This window comes from Coenobita brevimanus, chromosome 86, assembly GCF_032717465.1.
Source record: "Coenobita brevimanus isolate Jiangsu-jjx chromosome 86, ASM3271746v2, whole genome shotgun sequence".
Lineage (NCBI taxonomy): Eukaryota > Metazoa > Arthropoda > Malacostraca > Decapoda > Coenobitidae > Coenobita > Coenobita brevimanus.
Window position 1 is genome coordinate 7,028,358 of NC_137039.1, and position 17,560 is coordinate 7,045,917.

Sequence of the window (17,560 nt, forward strand, 5' to 3'; positions counted from 1 at the left end):
CAGGAGGGGGGAGCCGTTCATCTGGACTGAAGAAAGGCGAGCTGCATTCCAACAGCTAAAAGACAAGCTCGTCTCTGCCCCCATTGTGGCCTTCCTCGATTATGCCCTCCCCTTTCGCCTTTACACCGATGTTTCCCTTACCGCCATAGGCACTGTACTAGCCCAGGTACAAGCCAGTCGGGAGCACATTATCGCCTGCGCCAGTCACACCACGAATCCAGCCGAGAAAAATTATGCTGCCACCAAGTAAGAATTCCTTGGCATGATTTGAGCCCTCCAACATTTTTTGGGCTTACCTTTCCGGGACCCAGGTCACGATCATCACAGTCCACCAGTCACTCCAGTGGCTACGCCAGTCTGACTCACATAATGCCCAACTCGTCAGGTGGCACGAAACCCTGGAAGAATTTCAGTTTGAAATCTCTTACAGTCCCGGAAAACTCCACACCAATGCAGATGCCCTCTCCCGCCTCCCCATCCACGAGGTACAGCCAGACCCGGACCTCCTACAACTATGGCACCGCAAGGAGTGGCCCCTTTGGATTCCCTCCCACCTGTTCACCAAACTATGCCGACAGAATGACCACCTCTTAACCACAACCGGGCATATCCTCCTGACCCCCGATGCGGCGTGTGACACCCTACGCCACCTCCATGCCCATAACGGCATCCACCTGGGCATCAAGAAATTATTGCAAGTGTTTAACGACACCTACTGGGCACCAAACCCTTCCACCCTCGCCAAGGAAATCATTCAGAGTTGCCACGCCTGTGCACTGGGGAAAGATACCACCTAGACCGCCGGACCCTCGGGCCACATCACCGCCCACAAGCCCTGGCAACTCCTGGCGATAGATGTAGTAGGCCCCCTCCCTCCCAAATCTGGATATAAATATGTGATCATCTTTGTGGACACATATTCAAAATCTGTAGTAGCCTGCCCAGCTAAAGAGCATCATGCTGTCACCATCGCCGATGCCCTTCTCCGACATGTGTTCCCTTATTTTGGCATCCCTCAGGCCATTCATTCTGATAATGCCCCTGAATTCTTTGGGAAAATCTGGGAGGAACTCGCCAGAACATTTGGGTATAAAATCTCCCACTCCTCTCCTTACTGGCCACAGGGGAACGCAGTATGCGAACATAGCCATCGTACTATCATGAATCAATTACGCACACGCATCGAGGCTACGAAAGATGACGACTGGCCAGCTCATGTGAAGATCGTTCAGTGGGGCATGAATTCCTGCCCCCAAGAAGACGGGGTTTCCCCACATGAAAGAATATTCGGCGAGGCCCCCCTTCTATTACCACTACGCCAGCACCTGCAACCACCCGCCTCCGCTCCCACTACAGACCCGTTGCACCTTCTGAAGGGCCGACTGCACCACCTGCAAAAAAATTTAGACCTCGGCCCTGACACAGCCTCCAACCCCTTCAGCCCGGGTGACACCATCGTCATCCCCAACATCCCACCCCCCACAAACTTGCCCCCCGCTTCAAGGGGTCCCACACAATCACCTGCATCCCCAACCCTTACCAAGTTGTCGTGGATTATTGCAGCAACCCACGCATCCTCCGAAACCGCCACGTGTGCCCTTTCCGCATGCCTGCCCCTGCCACCCCAGCCCCACACCCCCAACCTCCCCCTGTTCCCGTGCCACCCTCCACTTCCACATACGAGTGCTACATTTCCTCCTCGCCCTCCCCCTCCACCCCCCCTACCACCTCAGCCTCCCCAGCCGCCACCACCCCCTCACCTCACCTGACATCTCACCCGCCACACCAATCTCCCCTAGCTCATCCTCACCCCTTACCTCCACCGCCCCACCCACATGGCCCAGCCCCACATATCCCGCCCACACCACCACACCCTCACCACAACCCACTACCACTGCCCTCTGCCCACCGCCCTTATGTACGCCCACTCTGATGGCATCACCCCCCACCGTGCCCCCCACTCGCACAGCAGCCCATACTACTCAACCCCGCCCACCCTGCACGCCCACTTCCCCACCCATTCCCACCCTCAGAACCACCACCACCCACTCAGGCCACCTCTCACGCCCACCTGCCCAATACACCCATTCTCCTACACCACCCGCCTCCCCACGACTTCACACTGTCATGATACACCAGGCACAAATCACCTCAACCTACACTCCCCAGAGACTCAACACCGCATTACCATAGCACAATATCTGACCCCTGCCCTCGGTATCCAGCATACAACACCACACCACACCAGCAGCAACACCGAGCAAGATGAAAGTGCAACGGGCAGTATGGGCACCTACCTTCGACAGGAACCGCCGGCTCCATGGACCACGCCACCTGCTGAGCCTCCTCCGCTCCGCCCCCACCACCTCCACACTCTTCCTCACTTACAATGCGGAGCAGGAAGGAAACCACCCCACTGCTGCCTGGCAGGCCCTCCTACAGCACCTCCAACCTGTGTTCGCCACCCATGACACTCACGTATACCACCTCCAGCCACGGGGACGTGACTTTTTGTGGAAGGAGAGTGGTGAAATGCGAGACTTACAGCATAGTGCCCCTAGAAACTCACCGACACCCCCACCTGGACCCCATGGAGTAGCCGCAGCCGAACCACGGGATGCCATGTGACAACAGCAGAAGTCAGCCCGGGCCGTGCACCCCTATAGCACCCAGCCACCTCACCATCTCCCTAGCAGGAAGATGACACTACCTTCAGGGAGTGGGACTGCCACATTAGCTCGGGGTGGAGCTGTCTTTCCAGCTCCAACTAGCGCCCCTCAGGAGATGGCCGATAGCCGCTCTTGCCTTCTACAGGAAGGTGCCTTCTCTTTAGGGACGGCTGATAGCTGCCCGCCCCTCATAAGGGAACCGGTGTCTCACCGGCCTGAGGGTAACGAGGAGACAGCTAATAGCCGCTCCCACCTTCGTCAGGTGTTCTTCCTGGGACAGCTGATAGCTGCCCAACACCCCCTCCTGCAGCAGACGGCCGATAGCCGCTCCCTCCTTCACCAGACAGCCAATAGCCACTCCGAAGGTGTTGTCTCCGAGATGGCCAATAGCCGCTCACTCCTCCAGCAGAAGGAGACAGCAAGAGGCCGCTCCCACCTTCGCCAGACGGCCGATAGCCGCTCCAAAGGTGTTGCCCTAGAGAGAGCCGATAGGTGCTCCCTCCTCCGGCAGAAGGAGATGGCAAGAGGCCGCTCCCGCCTTCGTCAGATGGCCGATAGCCGCTTCAAAGGCGCTGCCCTGAGATGGCCGATAGCCACTCACCCTCCCTCTTGCAGGAGACGGCTGAAAGCCGCTCCCGCCTTCATCAGAAGGCCGATAGCCGCTCTGAAGGTGTCCAGAGGTGCGCTGAGTCCCCCACTTTGGCTACGGCCAATAGCCGGGCCTTGGCGCCCTATTGTTGCGCCCTTGGGCAGTCACGGCCGATACCCTGGCCCCATGGCCAGACAGAGGTGCAAGCAGAGTCATCGCCCCAGCGTGAGATGAGAGCCCAGGCCTCCAGCACCAAAGGACCCCAGGGAGGCCCTACAGCTTCCCCCGGCCTCTGCTCCCTATGCCTGGCCCTGGAGAAGACCCACCTGACGGAACCTAACTCAGGTCGGTGCCGCAGCCCCTCCATGACGGCTCCCTTTGACCCTGGGGACCACAGCCCTCGGTTACTCCAGGCCCTCCCCAGGACACCTTGGTGCGATCTCCCCACGCTCCGACGGCGGAAGACCTCCACCTCCGGCTGAGACTTGAGCCAGAGATTCCTGGACCTGTTTGGCCCCAGTCCTGAGGGCCACACTCCCGTACCTAGCCCGATGACTATGGGCCCCTTTACCACCTGCAGCCCTGGACGAGAGAGGACGCCCCTGCGAGTCGTCCAGTGCCCGCTCGGCACGCCCTCCCTTGGCGGTGCCCCTATTCCGGCGGAGTTGTCACTGGTGTGTCTCCCCGCCGCCCCCCACTAAATGAGTGAATTATGTTAAGTGTGGTGTTCCCCCAGAATCAGTTAAGTGACTTATGCTAAGTGTGACATTGTCTCAGAATTAGTGTAACAGTGATACAGTGACTCAGTGTATGTTGAATATCAGAGCGAGTGAAATCACGGGCGGATGAATAAGGATGTGTGCAGAAACTAAGCTCTGGTGAATCAGACTCATGAGTGACACCCTTGCAGAAAATCAGTAAGACTACTACCCCGAGAGTTTCTCTCTAGCAAAATATACAAATATCCTTTGCTACCAGGAAACAGTAGAGAAAAAGTGTTAATAATATTCTCCCACTCGTATTACCATAAACACAGTAAATTCCCAGTGTCCCCTACCCTCCCTTAAGGAATCTCCTCTCAGCAGTCAGTGTGTATGTAAGAACCTGGACGAGAAATAGAATCAATTGTCAAAACCTCTTTGCTATCAGAAAATACTAAGTTCGAATTAATAATACTTACTCCCTCCCAATATTACTATAACTCTGTTCTGACCCTCCGCGCGTAACCCCTCGCCCCCCCTCCCGTGTGAGAGTCACTCCCGCGCTCCCACGCGCCCCTTTATCCCCGGTACACCTGTGCACTATGATTACAGTGTTGGCATCAGTGTCTGTTAAGCCAGTATCCTGCCAGATACTAATATCCTAGTTAAGGTTTCATTTTCTGTCACATACTGTGTTGTACTATCTGCTGTTTTTGTCTTGTGTCTGACTGTGGTAGTATAAGTGTAAAAGTTATTGCCTGGAGTTTTTGTGTCCTACCTCTCTTTATTGCACTAAGCCCCGGTCTCGTAAGAGGACTCCGCTACACGTTAGGTGTTCTAGGACCGAGGAGTCGGCCCTTTTTTTACCTAGCATTACATTAAGTTTTTTCCTTTCATAACTTGGAATACCCTTACCAGTTATCATCTCTGTACCTGATTGCAAAAGTAAGGAGTATAATTTTGGCTTCAGACAACATGCTTCAACTATCAGTTTCTCCCCTACCTCACTTTTAACAGACCGAACTGTCCTTTAAGTGCATCACTGTACAAAGGATGCTGGGGACTGAAATTAGACGTATCTATCCAGTCCACAAGGGGATACCTTTGTAATTCACTGAATATATCTTGACACTCAAGTGAAAATACAAAACTATCTGTATCTGAGTACACTGCCTTTACTCTTTCCCCATAGTGCTTTGTGAGAACATCATACCAAAAATGATACATCTGCACCTTGACCAACTCAAGAATTTGAAATCCTACAAACTGGGGATGAGACAGTTCTATTTTGGGAGACTGAGAGATTGTTATTACTCGGTTTTCTTTTAAAAGTATCACCCTTCTGAAGAAAGGATTCCTAACACTTTTGAGGAATTCTTTCCTCTTTCGGCAAACTTTAGTTTTGGTGACATATCTCTGGGGATTGAATAAAGTGCATATGTCTGGGGATTGAATAAAGTTTTCCCAAACAGTGAATTTGAAATTAACTTGTACATAGCTTTTTTGTCCTTAGTTGAGGCATTATTTCTGAGTTGAATATTTCGTGCTATGTACGCTTTTAAATATGGTTTCTGTCTAAAAATGAACACTGAGATCACTCTAGCTAATCTCAGACCATGACTCATATATAAATGCAACAAAGGTAGAGCTATAAGATAGTTGTACGTTGCTGAGTGAGAAGCTACAAGCTTTTTTTGTTATGCGGGGTGTTTTTAGTTCGACCTCTCGTCCTAAAAACGCCCGCGACTGAGCGGGGTCCTCTTTCCGGACCGGGAGTAAAGCACCCACAAAGGAATAGGGCATAAAAACTCGGCAGTACACCTTAACACATCTATTGTCTTAACTCAACACACCTTACAATATAAGAACAAAGAGACACTGGATATGGAATGAACAGGGTGACAGAGCTGGCTTTCCAATACAAGATGTACACAACTACACAAGGATGTCAAGGGCAAAGTATGGTGATATTCATATATACAGATATTGATAGTCATCAGAGCACCACATAGGTATTATAATTAGGGCATAACTGTCATTTAATGTTCTGGACTGGATGCACTATGTGTGGATGGAATAAAGGGTCAGGTTGTTTAATATTACTATACACTTGTTATGGCACGAGTTGCGACACACGGAATTGTCACATAGCCGCGGCGACACTATTTCGCTGGTTTTGTTTCCTTTTGAGGCGCCACTGGCATAGACACAATGTTTCCTTACATCCGGTCGCCTTATTGTCCGTGCTCACTGACCCTTACTTTCTGACCCGGTGTTCACGTATACTGTGTGTCACTTTATACTATTGCCCTCACTGTTTCGCTGTCACTTTCACTCCTGTCTCTGTGGTTTAGACTTAAGCGTGACGTAGGAGATGCGTTGAAGTCACCACTATGCCATTGGTTCCTGGGCTAACAGAGGTGGCGCCCGGGTGTGGGAGGGGGCCCTACTGGGGAGCTCTCCTGCAGGAGGCAATAGGCCACCCGCAGGGGCGGCGGCGCCCAGGCCTGCTTCAGCAGAGGGGTGCAGGGAGGTCCTCCCGTCTGGGGGCCTCGACCTGATGGGTGGCCCTCGTGCTGGGGCCTCATCAGTGGGGTGCAGGGAGGCCCTCCTGTCTGGGGGCCTCGACCTGGTAGGTGCCCCTCGGGGCTGGGGCCAAACAACTCCGCCTTTTACTCCGGGCAGAGGGCCGTGGGAGAGTGGGGCCCATACGGCCCTGCTCTGGGACCTGCTGACTGGCCCTGGGGATCCGGGTGCTGTGGTCGCCTATGGAGCGGGGCGCCATCAGGAGTGAACTGCAGCACCTCTTCTGCCGGGCGTCTGTCAGGGGCCGGTGTCATCCAGGGGTCGGCTGCAGGGCCGGGACAGGACCTCGCTACCACTCTTGAAATGGCAGCGCCTCCAGGGAACCACAACTGGAGGAAGGGAGAGAAGGGCGTCCCACGCAGCCGAGAGGTGGTGAGCCAGCCACGCAAGGGACTTTCTCCTCCAGGAGAACCCTAGGAACCATGGATGAAGGGCGTACTGTTGCCGCTCCTTCCTCCACACGTACGGTGGCCGTTGTGGCGGTTCTGCAGTTCCTAAGGGTAGCAGCTGAAGGGCGTACAGTGGCCGCTCCTTCCCCCACACGTACGATGGCTGTTGTGGTGGTGCTGCTCCCAAAGGAGGAAGAGGCAGATGAGGGGCGTACGGTGGCCGCTCCCTCCCCGGCACATACGATGGCCGTTACCGCAGCTCTGCCTGCCCGACGGAAAGTAACTGAAGGGCTTATGGTGGCCACTCCTTCCCTGGTACGTATGATGGCCATTACCGCGGTGTTTCTCCCGTAGGAGGAGGAGGAAGTGGATGAGGGGCGTATGGTGGCCGCTCTCTCTCCAACACTTATGATGGCCATTGTCACAGCTCCACTTCTCCTTCCTTTGCCAGTTGGTGCGCGCTCAATAGCTGACGCTCTGAGGCTGTCTCCAGATGTGTATGTAGCTGAAGGGAGTACTGTGGCCGCTCCTTCCCCCACACGTACGATGGCCATTGTGGCGGTGCTACAGGGCGAAACAGCTGAGGGGCGTACGGTGGCCGCTCCCTCCCCGGCACGTATGATGGCCGTTACAGCGGTGTTGTTTGGGACTGTACCTGAAGCAGTCCCACCCCGAACCTGGTGAAGGCTGCTCCATTCTTAAGGTCGTCTCTCATTCCTGCATGGTTGTTGTCGGGTCGGTTGAGAGGAAGAGGGACTCAAGGTAGGGGCGCCCCGTCGCCCTTCTCGCTCTGAGTCAGTCTCAAACTGACCTGGCCTGCCGTGGTGTCCTCCTGGGGTGGTGGTGGGGCTGCGGCTCGGCAGTGGGATGGGGGGTGGCGGGGTGGTTGGTCCAGCGGCGGCGGTGGTGTGTATTTTATTTTTATTAAATTTAGGATATTTTCTACCTTCCTTTTCTAACAGCTGTTTAGAATAGAGTGATATATCATCATGAGTAATGTATTTTTGCTCTAAGCCCAGAGGAAAATCATCTGTTACTGAGCAACCTCTGCTGACACTGGTAGAGTGTCACACAGAACCCAGTACCCAAACGTACCGTCAGTAGGTGGCCTTTCAATTCCCTTATCAAGAAATGCTTTCATCTCACTGTCACTAAGCTTCTTTATGTCGCCAATGGGAAGCGATTCTGTCATTACAGAGGCATAGAGTGAATAAAAGTCATAATTAAAAAAAAAAATGAAATTTCTTTTGAGCTATCGAAACTTGGATTGGTGAATTTGTTATTAGCTCTCATGAAGCGGCAAACAACCGTAGTGAAACCACCTCGGATGTTATTCTGAATTAGGTGAATCAAAGACCTATCACTGATGAGTTGAACATTTATTTTTGAAGATTTCAGCCAGCTATCAAAGCTGAAAGAAGGGACGGAGACATAATTAACTATATCTAAATGGTATTGTTGCTGCAAAGTTCTACGCCAGTTTGTGAACGTATCAGCTAGTAGGCCGCAGTCTACTTGAAGGTACAGCATGAGATGGTCCTTCAAACTAGAGCAACCCGCCATTGACCATACTCATGAAGCATGATCATACTTTTCCTCTGTAATGCAGCTTCCTTTTAATGAACTGTAAAATGCATCAATGGGTGGTAAACTATGATCTTCAAGCTTATCAATCTCAGAAAAATATTCATATGGAAATACTTGCTTCCTAGGAATTTGCATTTCTTTTAAGGATTAAAACATTTCTCCAAGTATTTCCTTAGTGAATTTGAGAGAATTTCCAGATTGAATGTGTACCTTAGCCAAATCAGCAAAACTCCCACTCATAAAGCCATAACTATCGACGAATCTCAGCTTGCCAATATCAACCTTAAAAAACTTAAGTGCCTGTCTGCAAAGCAGGTAAATGGAGAGGTCTTGTTTCATTTCCTTAATGACTAACCCCAAATCATAGAACGAATTATGAGCTATGGTAATTAGTCTATTATAGTTATCTTTTATCTGCATATTGCATTTCCTGCACAGAGCCCCTACATAATTGTTAAATTGCCTGTAATGTAAATGGTGCCTGTGTTTATCGCTACCGTTAACAAATGCTGACTCACATAACTGACACTTCATTTGCCTTTGAAAGCTTTCCTCATCCTCGTCTTCCATATGGATGGGAAATTTGTGGTGACTTTGTAACTGCTCATAAGAGAGGGTTACTTTATCTATGAAATGTGTGGCTGCATCGGGTCCAACATATGTATATGAATCTACCAAATTATCATCTCTATCCACAATGATATAGGCATATGCTATAGCGTGATGTGTGCAGACAGTATGATCCTTATCACCTGCATCCTTTAGTTACGCCCAAAATCATAGACGCACACAAAATCAGGGGACACTGCTTTCCACCAGTTTTTAAATTTAATGGTGGAGCCTGGGTCAGGAATTACTTCTTTCTGCCAAGAGCAGCAATACTGAGAATGTGAAACCTTCTCCTCCTTCCCAGTAAATTCCAAAAAGCACACTTCACAGAAGAAGAGACTCATAGGTTGACGTTTATGTAGAAAAGCTTGAAGAAATGTCTTTAAATCTTTTATCAGACAACAGTGCTTGTTGTCTAATAATAGTAAATTTACTTTGTTCTCTTACTTCTTGTTCCCTATTCTGGCTATTGCCAATTCGTAGGGATGTTTATCATTCAAGCTATAAATATTAATACTTTTTTGATTTTGAGTTTCTAACTGTCAAGGGAGTACTAAGTAATCTCTTTCCCTCGAGGTAAGTTTATCAAAGTACTACATTTTTCCCATGACTCCACTCGACGCTGCATATCCCTCCATTTATTATGGATAGAAAATATCTTACGAGCAGCCAAACACTGTATTATACAAGCATCTTTATCTGTTCCTGTTATAGGTCGAGGATTAAATATTGGTTTCCATCCTTTAACACCAGTGGGGAATTCTACATATGTACCTATAGATTGAGGAACAACATTTTTAATTATATTTATTTCTAAAAGTTTGATATAGTCTAAAATAAACCCACTCCCCTCTGTGTTCGACAGTACATTTTCTATATGATTTAATATGTACTGTTTCAGCTCCTCCAGTGTTTATCCTATAGTGTTGAGAGTAATGAAAACTCGTGGAGTGTGAATATAGTGAGTTCTGGTTGTATCTTCCCCCTCTAAAACAGGTTCCCGTCTTAAAACAACTGCCAGCACTAAGTATATGCCAACAGATGGTGCCTGCATCTGCCTCATTACATTTTGAATATGGCGACTGAAAACTAACAAAATCTGTTACGAACACTAGAGGGTCCTGAGAGTACTCCCCTGGAGGAGTAAATCTAACCTCCTCTAAAAGGCCATTTGAAAATTACCTTGAGCTTCATGCCATAGATGATGAAGGCGTATGTCCGTCGCCCCTACTTGTAGAGGCAGTGGCACCATCATCATCATCAGTTGTTGTGTTTCCAGGGGGATGGGGTCGTCTTAACTGCTTAGAAGTCCCCTCTACTCCGCCTGTCAACAGCGGTGTTAGTTTTTTTTCCTTAAGTTTTGTTCCTGATAATTTCTATCTATTTATCTATCTATTACCAGAAGCCTTAATCCCATAAGGGGTGGCCACAAACAAATCGCCCCCATGTCACCCTGACCCCAGCTCACCCCCCCTCTTATATACCTCTCTACTCCATCTCTCATTTCATCCTTGATCTCCTCTCCCTATCCTTTTCCACTCTCCCAAACTCATCCACCAAGTCTTGCAGCTCCTCTTTGTCTTCACTTAATAACAGCGTATCATCTAAAAACAACAGTACAGGGAGTTTCCAAGCACTGCTCTCTCTCACTAGGGGCGCTCCAACATCCACTGCCCAACGTTGTATCTCTTTATTACCCTATCCATATATGAACTGAACAACCATGGAGACATGACACATCCTTGCATCAGCCCAACCTTCAAATTGAAAAATTTCTCTCAGTTCACTATCCACTTGCACTGCAGCTTTAGCACCCTCATACCTACCCTTCACGAGCTACAGCAACTTCCCATCTACTCTACGTATTTCCTAATGCTTCCCACAATCCTTGTTTATCAGCCCTGACATATGCTTTCTCCCAAATCTATGGAGGTTGCACACAATGATACTGTGAAATAATTTAACAAGAAGAGCTACTCTTCAGTGTTTAAGATTACTCACCTTGTGAACAGGACTGTCTGTGATATCGCTGATAAAAAGTATTAGTAAATCGTCCACAACCTGGGCATTTTACACAGGTGTGGGCAGTTTTGATGTTAATCTTCTTGTCACACTTCTCGCAGCGTGTCTCTTGACGTACCATGATGAAAAGGGGGGTCCCTCACAGAGTTTATTGGTGGCTTTATAAATCCTGAGAGCCTCAGTTGCCAGCTGTCAGCTTCATAGGTCCTTTCGAGATGTGGTCAGATTATTACAGATGCACACACTCTCACAAAGGAAGATTACTGTTCTTAGCCATTTAATTTTGTTTAATTTTTTTTTTCCAGTCATGGAAAATGTTAGTGGTCGTTAATTCAGCTGTAATATTGATTCTGAATATAGTAATAGGAAGAAAATAAATGAAAGAGAGAGAGAGAGAGAGAGAGAGACAGAGAGAGAGACAGACAGACAGACAGACAGAGACAGACAGACAGACAGACAGACAGAGACAGAGAGACAGACAGACAGACAGACAGTAATTATTTGTCCAGTAGTGATAAATTTAATAATAATAATGATGATAATAAAGCAATAAAATTCTAGCTGAATGGTGATTTTGACTGTAAAAACCAGGGAATAATAAAAAGAAGAGAAAGAGATGGAGGAGAGACTTGTTTACTGAAATTTATCTTTCACAGCTATCACAGAAGTGGCCCAAATGCTTTATTTATTTTCGCCAGGTGACGGCCTAAGTGACAAATGGTCAAAATCCGATTTAGTGAGGGGACAGGTGAGAGAGAGAAATGCGGATTCCCAGTGTAGCTGAGTGATAGTAGCTATAGCAAAAAGAAAATTAACGATTACTGTTTCGCTATTATTTATTTGTCCTTTATATGAAAGACGTTTCTTAAATCAGGTAATAATAGTGGTAATGGTGTGAAGAATAAGAAGAAATTGGTTAGAATACAGGATGAAGAAAGAGAGAGAGAGAGAGAGAGAGAGAGAGAGAGAGAATCTTTCTACAGGTGAAAGTTTTTTTGCTGGAGGTTATTTTCTGCTCAGTTTTTCAGCAGCCTCCACGGAAAGCAGAAGTCAGTCCCCAAACTCCTCATCCTTATTTGCAGATTTGGACAGCAGGTATGTGACCGAGGATATATATATATATATATATATATATATATATATATATATATATATATATATATATATATATATATATATATATATATATATATATATATATATATATATATATATATATGTCCATTAGAAAGTGACCAGAACTACGGTTGGACAGGTGGCTGTGATGGTGGTGGTGGTGGTGGTGGTAATGGGGGGGGGGGAGGATGCCTATCACAAAGTGTCCAGGATTAAGCGTGCGTATACCTGGACAGGGGCTTGAAGTGGGGTTTGCCTGAATGCGTGCCCAGTACTACGCAGTGGGGGGGGGGGGATGGCTATTACAAAGTGTCCAGGATTAGGCATGCATAGACCTGGACAGGGGCTTGAAGTGGGGTTTACCTAAAGGCATACCCAGTAGTACACAGAGGGTGGGGGGGAGGGGGATGCCCATTACACAGTGCCCAGGAGTATGCGTGCATACTCCTGGATACTGTTGTACTAATCCTAACCTAACCTTAAAGGTTGCTTACTGAATTACTGCATGTCGTCATCCGATGAGCCATCAACGTGTGTTGGTGATATGTGTGGTGGCACCTCCAGAGGTGTTTCTCCTCACGATAAATTAAGTCAGTATCGTGCGTAGGACACTCAGGAGGATTCAGTGGTAGAACTTGGTGACGCCGTAAAAATTCAATCGCACTACTGTCTTTTTCATAAAAGGGAGCCATTACTGCAAAATAGTTTTCCTCGCATCCTCCACACCGGGTCATGGCTGGAAGGGGACTAAAGAAATTCAAATTTGAATCTGCTGCGTGGTGACGTGGTCTATGAAGTGCACTATTGGCTGACAGCTGCATGTGACTAATTTGAATCTGACTGGATGATAAATGTTTGCTAATATGGCATGCTTCTGACTCATGTGCAGTGAAAGCACACTGGTCATTTTTGCATGGTCTCCACAGAGGACACGCCTTCCCATGACACAAAGTTCTCCAGATTTAGGGGAGAATATTAAAAATCGATACCTCGGAAACTAAAAACCTGTGCCAGGTAAGACCTATATAGAAAGTAGCTACACAACACGATCTACAGTATAAAGTAGCTAAGTGTGATTCATTGCCGTTATGTGGGCCCTCTTGTAATATAATATCCACCATTTCATTATAACTTTAATGATGTAACCACAATCTTAGTATACTTTTCCCTCCAATATAACCACAATTTAGTATAATTTACATTTGATATAACCACAGTTTAGTACCGGCACAATTTTCTTTCTGATGTAACCACAGTTTAGTACCGTATACTATTCCCTTCTGATATAACCACAGTTTAGTACCGTACAATTTTCTTTCTGATGTAACCACAGTGTAGTACCGTATACTATTCCCTTCTGATATAACCACAGTTTTAGTACCGGTATAATTTTCCCTCTGATATAACCACAGTTTTAGTACAATATTCTTTCTGATATAACCACAGTTAATATACTATTTCCCTCTGGTATAACAACAGTTTTAGTATAATTTTTCCATCTCTCTCTCTCTTGCCAGACTCCTTAATCCTGTAAGGGGTGGCCACAAACAAATCGCCTCCATGTTGCCCTGTCCTGCCCCCCCCCCCAATTTACACCTCCCTCTCATATTCTGCAGTTGTGTTTATACGAGTAAAATTGTTCTGAAATTGTTTACATGAGACGTAGAAGTGATTCACGTGAGTCTATTATTCAAGTGTATCTATTTGTTTGTCTGTCAATCACGTGAGTCTATTATTCAAGTCTAGCTATCAATCACGTGAGTCTGTTATTCAAGTTATCTATCTGTCTATCTATCAATCATGTGAGTCTATTATTCAAGTGTATCGATCTGTCTATGAATCTATCAACAGCCAGACGCCGTGGGATGTGTTAATCACTGCTGGGATTGAGAGGAGGGTGGGGAATGGGGTTAGGCCTGTGGCAACAGATGGAGATAGATACATAGTTAAGTGAGCCTGCTGGCACCACCCACATTTGGGTGTAAACTGGCCACTGTCATATCACTGGTTTCTCATATAGCGGATGCTTGTATATCGACACCCACCTGTACAGTAACCCCAGGTGCAACTAAGCCCAAGCCGGCCTCAATAAAGCCAAAGTGAAACACACCATTGAAAATAAATGACTGTCTATGTACACCCACACGCTATAATCGGGTAAGGGTTGGGGTTTGTCTTTGAGTTAGTTGCTTTCTATCTGTCTATCACTAGCCAGATGCCATAACTGGGTTAGGGGTTTGGGGTTTGTCTTTGAGTTAGTTGTTTTCTATCTGCCTATCACTAGCCAGACTCCATAATCGGGTAAGGGGTGGGGGTTTGTCTTTGAGTTATGGTCCGTCTATTTTATGAAGAGCGCATCATCCACTCAGTTGATGTAGTGCTGCCTACTCCTTCCTTAGCCTTTATCATTCTTTTTCTGTGCCTGCCCTCCTCTCTTCCTATTTCTCCTATCTTTCCTGTCACTTCTTATTGCCTTTCTTTCCATTACAGGTTGCTTTACATTGAGTGACAAGCCAAATGGTTTCCTGTAAGCCAGGAAACCATTTACAACGCTGAGTGGTATATCGACACCCACCTGTATCTATCTGTCTATCTCTCTCTTTCTCTGTTACTGTCTGTCTGTCAACATTATGTTTTTCTTATGAATGTGATACTTTCCTTAAGGTACGATGTTTTATTTGTTCTTTATAATTTCGACTTTTTGTCCACACCACCTTTGAGGTAAAAGTCAAGGCACTTTTTTTTTCTTTTTTTTTAGAGGTTTTCCCCAGGAGGCTTGACCATCTTTTGAGGGAACAATTATAGGTCCTCTGTTTGCCTTCTCCTCTAAAAAATACTTATTTACGTTGTAAATAAGTTCTTTTGCTCTACTGTGGAGCACACGAGAGCGAGTAGCAGGAGTAAGAGCATCCATCTCAGGTGGCGGCCAGAGTGGAAATGACCTGGATTAACATGGTCACTCTACCCTTACAAGCGTGACAACGTTGGAAAGCAACGTTGCCAAATGTTGTGGTATTTATGAAAAGTCATTGTTATTGTTAGAAAAAGAGACATTTATAACACTATATAGCCTTATTAGAGAATTAAATTATATATATATATATATATATATATATATATATATATATATATATATATATATATATATATATATATATATATATATATATACTGTAAATAAACTTCATTTAAAAGTAGTAAATAGCTGACATGAGACAGTGAGGTGTACACGTTTGGCAGAGAGACGGCCGAGGAAATTCCCAAGAGGGACAATGCCTAAATGCACTTCATAAAATAGACAGACCATAGTTGTTTTATATTTACCAGTCTATCACTAGCCAGACGCCATAATCGAGTAAGGGGTGGGGCTTGTTTTTCAGTTAGTTGTTTTACATCTATCTATCTATCTATCTCTAGCCAGACGCCATAATCGGGCAAGGGGTGGGGATCTGTCTTTGCGTTAGTGGTTATATATCTATCTATTTATCTCTAGCTAGATGCCATAATCGGATAAGGGATGGCCGTTTGTCTTTGAGTTAGTTCTTTTACAGGGAGAGACACTTGTGGTGTATTACACCACAAAGTATTGTACCTCGCATTTCATCTACACATGTTGTTTCCTTGCCGCGTGGTTTTTTATTCATTTCACCTACACACGTGGTTTCCTTCCCTCATGGCTTTTTCCACACCTTGTTCTCGGAATCAGCATCGCTATTGGTGACACTACAAATAGAATTCAATTTCTCTTCCCTGCTCACCTGTAGTGGTGCCTAAACCAATCAAATTTGAATATTCAGGTGACCTAGGCTTACCGGTGCTCTGCCCACCTCATTAACCCCTACACCGCGGGCTTGTTTACCGATGACTTGCGTGTCCCGCGGGGTTATTTGGGCTCTGACAGACTCTCAAAAAATATTTGCCAAAAATCAGTTATTAGCCCTAGAATAATAAAATTATATATGCTTATGGCACATACCTTCAGCTTTCTCCTGGAATGATTGTTGAGCCTTCGTCGTTACCGTAGGACTTGTGGAGACCTCTGAAGTAGGGTAACGAAGTCTCAACTTTACACTTCCCAACAACCCGTAATATGATTACCACAGCCAGATACAAACACTATAAACACTATTCTACAATTTTCAAGTAGTTTGGGATCCATACTAAAAAAAAAAACACTGTGAAAGCAATGGAAATTACGAGCGCGTCTGATCGTCGCACTGGCACTAGTTCGCTCTTGGTACTCTGTCATTTATTATTCATAAAACCCCTCACACTTTATATTTCTATTACTATATAACACTTATATATATCTACAGTCTTTATCCATAAGTTTCCTTCAGTAGTATTAGTTTATTGTCACTGTAGGGATTCAATTTCTTTCAGTAAAATACGTAGCATTCACTTTCTCGTCCTGTATACTAGCATTGAGAGTGAATGTCACTTTCATCTTCACTCTCATAACTCATAGTATTCAGACATGCTAGAGTGAAACTTTCACTTTCATTACTCCTAGGGTATATACTCGTATTCTTATAATACTACTCATTTACATTTCTATTTACGTTCTCTATTTTATTTACGTTATTTACATTTTTATTTTATTTACACTGTGTTATGCACTGTCACTTGAAGTAACTTATAAAACTATTTTCCATTGTTCACGTATATTTACATTCATTACTTTCACTTGCTGTTTACACATTATTTACACATTATTTACAATTCCACTTGCACTGTTTTACTCAATAGAAAGATCGTAGTCACTCTTTTATCAATTGTCAGCCCTTTACCTCTTTCCACACGAGGTTTAGTAGGGAGTAAAGGTCACAGGGCCCTTTGCATGGGGGTGAAAAAGTCCTTGAAGTCAGCAAGAAGAAACATACGTACCCTCACTTCGGAAGATGAGAGTAAACTGATAACGGAGGGCCGGGGTAGAGCCCTACTGAGGGGATATTCAGAGCTACCAATGTTAGCTCTTGAAACAGCTATGTCTAGCACAGAAATGATTGGCAGGAAATCTAGACAATACATTATAAATTAGGTAGTTCCAGGTGAGTGTAAATATCACTTAGGCTTCTCCCTTCCCTCCTTACATGTATATTTATTACGAAAATAGATTATACGGCATATTTCAAGGGGAAAAAAACAGCAAAAATTAGCGAACGAGTGCACATGAGGTGTTGTCAGGTGATAATTAGCCAATTCCAGGTGTATGGCACTCTCACTTACCTTATTTCTTTTTTGTATATATTATTTGGTATAAGAATAGGGCATAGGGCTTATTTCAATGGA